Source organism: Mauremys reevesii, linkage group 15, assembly GCF_016161935.1.
Source record: "Mauremys reevesii isolate NIE-2019 linkage group 15, ASM1616193v1, whole genome shotgun sequence".
Taxonomy (NCBI): Eukaryota; Metazoa; Chordata; order Testudines; family Geoemydidae; genus Mauremys; species Mauremys reevesii.
This window is the reverse complement of record NC_052637.1, coordinates 2,482,600-2,489,609: the sequence shown is the minus strand read 5'-3', so window position 1 is coordinate 2,489,609 and position 7,010 is coordinate 2,482,600.

Here is a 7,010-nt window from a genome sequence, read left to right as displayed (position 1 = left end):
CCACAAGTGTGTGGACTGTGAGAAAAGTTTCATAAAAAGGTCAAACCTTGTTCGACATCAGGCAATCCACACAGGAGAGAGACCCCACAAGTGCTTGGACTGTGGGAAAAGTTTCCTAAGAAGGTCAGACCTTGTTTGTCATCAGTCAATCCACACAGGAGAGAGACCCCATAAGTGCTTGGACTGTGGGAAAGGTTTCATACGGAGGTCAGACCTTCTTAGACATAAAGTAGTCCATGCAGGAGAGAGACTTCCACAAGTGCTTGGACTGTAGGTAAACATTCAGACAGAGATCAGTCCTGGTTAAACACCAGAAAATCCACACAGGAGAGTGACTCTGTAAGTGCTTGAACTGTAGGAAAAGTTTCACATGGAGATCAGACCTCGTTCAACATGGGAGAATCCACACAGGAGAGAGACTCCTCACAAGTGCTTGGACTGTGTGAAAAGTTTTACAGAGATCACAGCTCATTAAACATGAGAGAATCCACACAGCATCTAAACTTCTGTGACACATGACAAAAAGGGTTAAGCAGCTTCCATGTAATTGACTCAAATCAGGCCTTGTTACATGTCAGGGAAAACTAAATCCTCAGTACCACTTCCAGGGCCGGCTCCAGGCACCAGACGAGGAAGCACGTGCCTGGGGCGGCACTTTTTGCTTGGGGTGGCAAAAAAAGCTTGAGCTGGCCCTGATCACTTCAAAGTAATCTTATTGAGAGCGGCAACAGTTCCTCAGTACCTCTCTGCATTTGATTTTGTTACAAAATCAATAAGTTCGGATGGCATGAGCCCCAGAGGGACAGACGGTTCCACGGGCAGTCCTCCTTCGATACCCCATTAGAGATTTCAAAAGATCTCTTACCTCTTGATTGGCGCCTTGGGATTCGAAGGGGAACAGTCCGCAGTAGCTGCCGCGGGCTGAGCTGGGCGTTACCATCCGAGTCACGGCATCAATAATTGTGGAAGAAAACAGAGTTTTTACTTTTAGGTTGGTTGTAAGAAATCAGAGACAGTTTATTCTTAAACAATTGCAAGATGGGAACTGCACACCCGAGCAGGGAATCTCTCTTACTCCAGGTAGGGCTCCAAAGATAAACAGTTGGAACAAGACTTTCTACCTTTTTTTTAATCGACAATAATGATTATACGTGAACAACCTTGCCACTTGCTGAAACCAGAAAATTGGATCTACATGAAGGTCCATCAGCGAAAGACCACCCCGGCTCCACGCTGGAAAGGCCCTTATCAAGTCCTGCTGTCTACCAACACCGCTGTAAAATGCCAAGAACTGACTGCCTGGACCCGTGCTTCTCACTGCAAAAAGGCTTCTCCACCTCAAGAGGACTTTACGACTGATGATCAGCCTGTTTCTCCTTCTGGTGCCGCTGTTTTTTTTGGGCAGCAGGAAAAAAGGACACGATAAAGTGCTAGTAACCTCTCCCTTGTCCACTGACAGGGGTAGAGAGGTGCTGCCTCTCTTCACTCAGCCCCTCTGCCCCCGCCCGTCTGCATTCAGACAGCACCACTGAGAGGGACTGGTTCCTACAGGGCCTTTTGTGGGAGGCCTGGAGACCCCACCTCTGCCTCCGCAGCATCAGCCTCTGAAGTTCTGGCTCCACTAGGAGGTGTGGTGGGGATTAGTCAGCAGATCTCTGTGACCCTCCACCAGATTTCCTAGTGTAAACTCACTCTGAGCATCTTATGTGCTCTGACCAGTGCTCCCTCGTCTTTTACATCCATGTGCGGAATGAATTTGGTTCTTTGCACCAGGATGTGACACATCATCTCCAGATTGGCGCACAGAAGATAATTCATGTGGGGGTGGGGCCAAGGGGTTCGGAGAGTGGGAGGGGGCTCAGGGCTGGGCAGAGGATTGGGTGTGGAGGGGTGAGGGCTCTGGCTAGGCCTGTGGGGTGGGGCTGGGAATGAGGGAATTGGGTTGCAGGCTGCGTTGGGGACAGGACTCTCCCCAGCCCACTCTCACCACAGTAGCTCGGGGCCAGGTGAGAGCAGGGCCGGCTCTGGCTTTTTTGCCGCCCCAAGCAAAAAAAAAAAGAGGGGGGGGCGCCGGAGTGGCAAAGCAGGGAAAAAAAAACAAAAACCCACAGTGCGGCCAGAGCGGCAAAGCGGGGTAGGGGGAACAAATAAACAGCGCGTCTGTAACGGCAAAGTGTGTGGGGGGGGAGGGGAATGCAGCAAAGCCGGAGCAGCAAAACAGGGGAAAAAAAAAACAAAAAAAACCCACGGTGCGGCCGGAGCGGTAAAGCAGGGTGGGGGGAACAAAAAAACGGCGCGGCTGAAACGGCAAAGCAGGGGGGGGAAAGAAACCTGCAGCACAGCCGGAGCGGGAAAGCACGGGGGGAAAAACAAAACAAAAAACACTGCACGGCTCGAGCTGCAAAGCAGGTGAAAAAAAAACAACCTGCGGAGCGGTTGGAGTGGCAAAGCGGGGTGTGGGGTGGGGGGGAACGGCGCAGCCGGCAAAGCAGGGGAAAAAACAAAACAAAACCCTCCAGGGCTGCCGGAGCCAGGGGACTCCCTGTGCTGCAGTGCACACCTGGTCTAATGGGGAGGGAGCGGGGGCCAGAGAGAAAAGGGGGTGGCGAGGGCTTCAGCGGGGTGCTCACCCCGCGGCCCTGATCGGCGCGCCACCTGCCGGGAGGGCTCTGCGCTGCTCCGGTCGGCGGGGAGGGAAGGACGCGGGCTGCCCTGCCGAGTTTGCTGCCGGTCGCTCCCCTCCTCCACACTGCTGCCCCCTACAGGGCGGCCAGAGCAGGAAACAACGTGCCGCCCTAGCCTTGGGCTTTGCCGCCCCATAGAATCTGCCGCCCCAAGCAAGAGCTTGCTTGGCTGGTGCCTGGAGCCGGCCCTGGGTGAGAGGCACCTCTCCCCAGCCATCGCAGCTCCTGTGGTCCTGGGCCGGGCTGAGGGAGGGGTTCCTCTCCCCTGCAGCTCCAGTGGACCCGGGCTAAACCTTCAGAGGGGCCCCTCCCTGCCTGCCTCCATGGCCCTCGATAGCCTGCAGTGCAGCTGCGTAGCCTGCAGGGAACACAGTTTCTGACCCCCCCCCACCCCAATCTCCCGTTAGCAGAGTGATTGCTAGTCCCTGAGTTCCCCCTTGGGGGCCAGACTTTCTCGTTCCCAGATAGTCTCGCATTACACCAGGCCGTGCCGGAAAGCATTTAGTGTTTGTACATTTTATCCCTTATGCACCAGAATTAACTAGATGCTAAAAAAGTGGGGAGCAGGGACAGAAAAATGGGGTGTTTTAGCTTCTCTGCTATTTCAGGGCAACGGGATGAGTGCGAGAGATTCCCTCCTTCCCCTAAAAAAAGAATGAGGCGTTCTTGTGCCACCTTAGAAACGAACACCTTTATTTGGGCATAAGCTTTTGTGGGCTAAAACCCACTTCAGATACATAGAGTGGAACATACAGGAGGAAGATATACATAGAGAGAACATGAAAAGATGGGGGTTGCCACACCAACTCTGAGACTAGTCAATTAAGGTGAGCTATTAGGAGGAGAAAAAAAACGTGTGTAGTGATAATCAGGGTGGCCCATTTCAAACAATTGACAAGACGGTGTGAGTAACAGTAGGGGAAAACATAATAGCTCACCTGAGTTGATTAGTCTCACAGAGTTGGTATGGCAACCTCCATCTTTTCATGGTGTGTGTGTGTGTGTGTGTCTTCCTACTGTATGCACCACTCCATGCATCTGATGAAGTGCGTCATTGCCCACGAAAGCTTATGCCCAAATAAATTTGTTAGTCTCTAAGGTGCCACAAGGAGTCCTCATTCTTTTTGTGGATATAGACTAATACGGCTCCCACTCTAAAACCTCCTTCCCCTGTCACTGTCACGCTCCACTCTCAACACAGCAGGCTCTGTCCCAGCCATGGAAAGTTTAACCTGTCTCCGTTCTATCCCTCCATCTCCCAAGGTGTCACTTACCACCCTGTCCCTGGCTCTCCAGGCTTAGGAGTCACAGCTTTGATGTCTATGGTCTTAGGTCAGACGCCTGAGTGCTGGAGAAGGAAGTGTCACAGAGTTGGGAGTGGGCAGGGAAATCTCAATGAACTTCAAAGCACAGTTTGACCTTCAGATTTTATAGCCCTATTTCCATCTATTGGTAAAATTGCTTCCTGGCTTTTTCTAGGTTTAGTCCATCATTTATAGATGGGAAGGTTGTATTGTCTTTTATTCTCTTTCTTTTATGATGATGATGCTAAAACTTTTGTAACTCATACAGCCGAATAAGGAGGTGAGAAGTGAAGCTGGTTTAGCCACTTCAGAAGAAAATGGGTAAATTTCTTAAGAGTCTCTGAGATTTTACTTTATGAATGTGAAATCATTTTATAGTCCACCCTGGCCTGTGGGTTTTTCTCTCTTCGTGAAGGCCGTGAGGTCACGTATTTGATATTAGTTTAGTTGGATAGGTTGTAGCTCAGATTTCCTGCAGATTTCAAGAGACAAATGGTCATTTGCACGAATCATCCTTTTTTAGATATTATTTTATTTTAATGTTTGTGTAACCCTTTGTCATGAGATTTTTGTGTGTGTGGTTTGAACAATGACAGTAATAATAATAATGATTGGAGATATACCAATCTCCTAAAACTGGAAGGAACCTTGAAAGGTCATCGAGTCCAGCCCCCTGCCTTCACTAGCAGGACCAATTTTTGCCCCAGATCCCTAAGTGGCCCCCTCAACCCTGGGTTAGCAGGCCAATGCTCAAACCACTGAGCTATCCCTCCAGTGATCAGTGTCTCTCAGCGTGAACACTGATGGTGAGAGCTAGGGTACGTCCAGACTACCCGCCATATCCGCAGGTAGCAATCGATTTTTTGGGGATTGATATATCGCGTCTCATCTAGACGCAATATATCGATCCCCGGACGCGCTCTCGTCGACTCCGGAACTCCACTGGAGCGAGTGGAGGTAGCCAAGTCGACACGGGGAGCCGCGGACATCGATCCTGCGCCGTGAAGACCCGAGATAAATCGATCTAGGATACTTTGACTTCAGCTATGCTATTCATGTAGCTGAAGTTGCGTATCTTAGATCGATACCCCCTCCCCCAGTGTAGACCAGCCCCTAGATTCAGAATGCGAGAGGCAGAGACTGAAATGGAAGTTACTGCCTGTGAAAGCAATGTTAAGTGAGCCTAAACTTTTGTCAAGTTAACTGTGTACATGATAAAGAGGGGGAATGAGGGAGCTCCGAGAAACACAATTCCAACAGGTAATCTTAAGAAAGCAGTTAACCGCAAAAGAACAACTCTTTAAAACGGGACAACTTGGTTTTGCTGTGTTCCTAATAAGCACATTTCCTCATTAATATTTCCTTATCTGTATATTGTTAAAAATCTATGTAAGCTTTTATTGTTTTCATCTTTGCAGAGCGGCTGGGTGCAGCTGTCTCTCCCAGCATGCTTGTGTTACAATAAAGAAGCCTCAGGCTGTCTGATCCAAACACAAGGCCTGGGTAATTTCCACGACACTGCCTGATCCCTGCAGAGATGTGAGATACCGTTGGGAGGGGGAGAAGTTGGGGGAACAGAGCTGGGAAACTGTTGGGTTTGCTCCTCCGAGCCTGACAGCCGAGGCTGAGAACTGTGAACTCGCTGCACCGGTACCAGAGAGGGAGGGACTCAACGTGGACTGGCTGTGTCATGTGAAGCTGCCCCTGAACTCTAAAGGTCCATGAACGACATCCCGGACAATGATAGGGGAGGCAGTAGCGTCTCCCTATTCTTGAGATGCCAAACTTGGGCTGAGGCAAGAAGGGAGCCGGGGATGTCAACAGACCTGGGCAGCTTTGAAGCCAGGCCGACCCCCATCACTGAGGCCAGAGGGAGATGAGGAACCCGACAGTCCACCTGGTCACCCCTTCCCCATCTACCTCAGTGTCCTGTGTTGGGATGACAGAGACTCTCTTTGCCCCCCATGCTCATCACTTATGTATGGATCTGATATATCGTGTGTAGTAATGAATGAAGCCAAGTCCGTCAGTCTGTTCCAGTGGAGCGCCCCAAGCGGGGGTTTTCCACGTCTTTTATTATAATGGTTACATAAATCATTCTATTATGCGCATGTGCTAACATAAGCCAACTACTTCGCCCCCTCCCCTGATTGGTGCCTTATGCCCTGTGTACTCCAGAAATATGCACCTGGTCGGCGCTTTATCTATGTGTCTCCTGATCGGGAGTGTGGGGGTGTGGGAATCACTTCAGCCGCTCTAAATCCGGGGGCGGCATTCCAACCCCCTTAGCGCTTAGGAAGTGTAACATTCCTACATCCCCTCCTTTTCTGTTTTGTCGACCCGTGCCTGGTCCGCATGTTTCATGATTCTATGGGCATACATGACGGCTTGGAATGTAGGCAGGGGTTTGCGCCGACAGGGTGTAAAACACATCCTAATATTATTAGAAATACACTGAGCAAAGCAACAAAAACCAGTCAAGCAGGCGATAACAATCAAAGCATATTGCAAAACAGTTCGGACCCATCCCATGGATGGCAGCCACGCCCAAAGGTCATCCCACCATGATGGGTTCCTGTCCTGCTGAATGTATTATGCCAATTCTTGGAGGTTATCTATGTGTGCATAAATCCGTTTAAAATTGTCTGTCAGATTAAAACAACACATGTCATATACCTCCTCACAACCCACATGGCTAAGCAATAGCAGATAATCAATTGCCGCTCTATTATCTAATATGGCATTTATAAAATTAAACATCCCCATTGCATGTGCAGCACTGCCCAGCGCCTTACATACTGGGACCAGGCAAGTGCCCAACAGGCCATACATCTCAGGGGCCTGCTGTAAACAAGGGGAGGATTGATTGGCAAGGATCACAAATCAAGCCCATATATTATAACACATACGGTTATGCAATTTGAGTTCGGCCCTAGCCTGTAACACACAAAAACAACACAACAATATGGTAAAAAAATTAGCAATCAAACAAGCAAAAATAACAGCAGTAAAATTCTCGGGG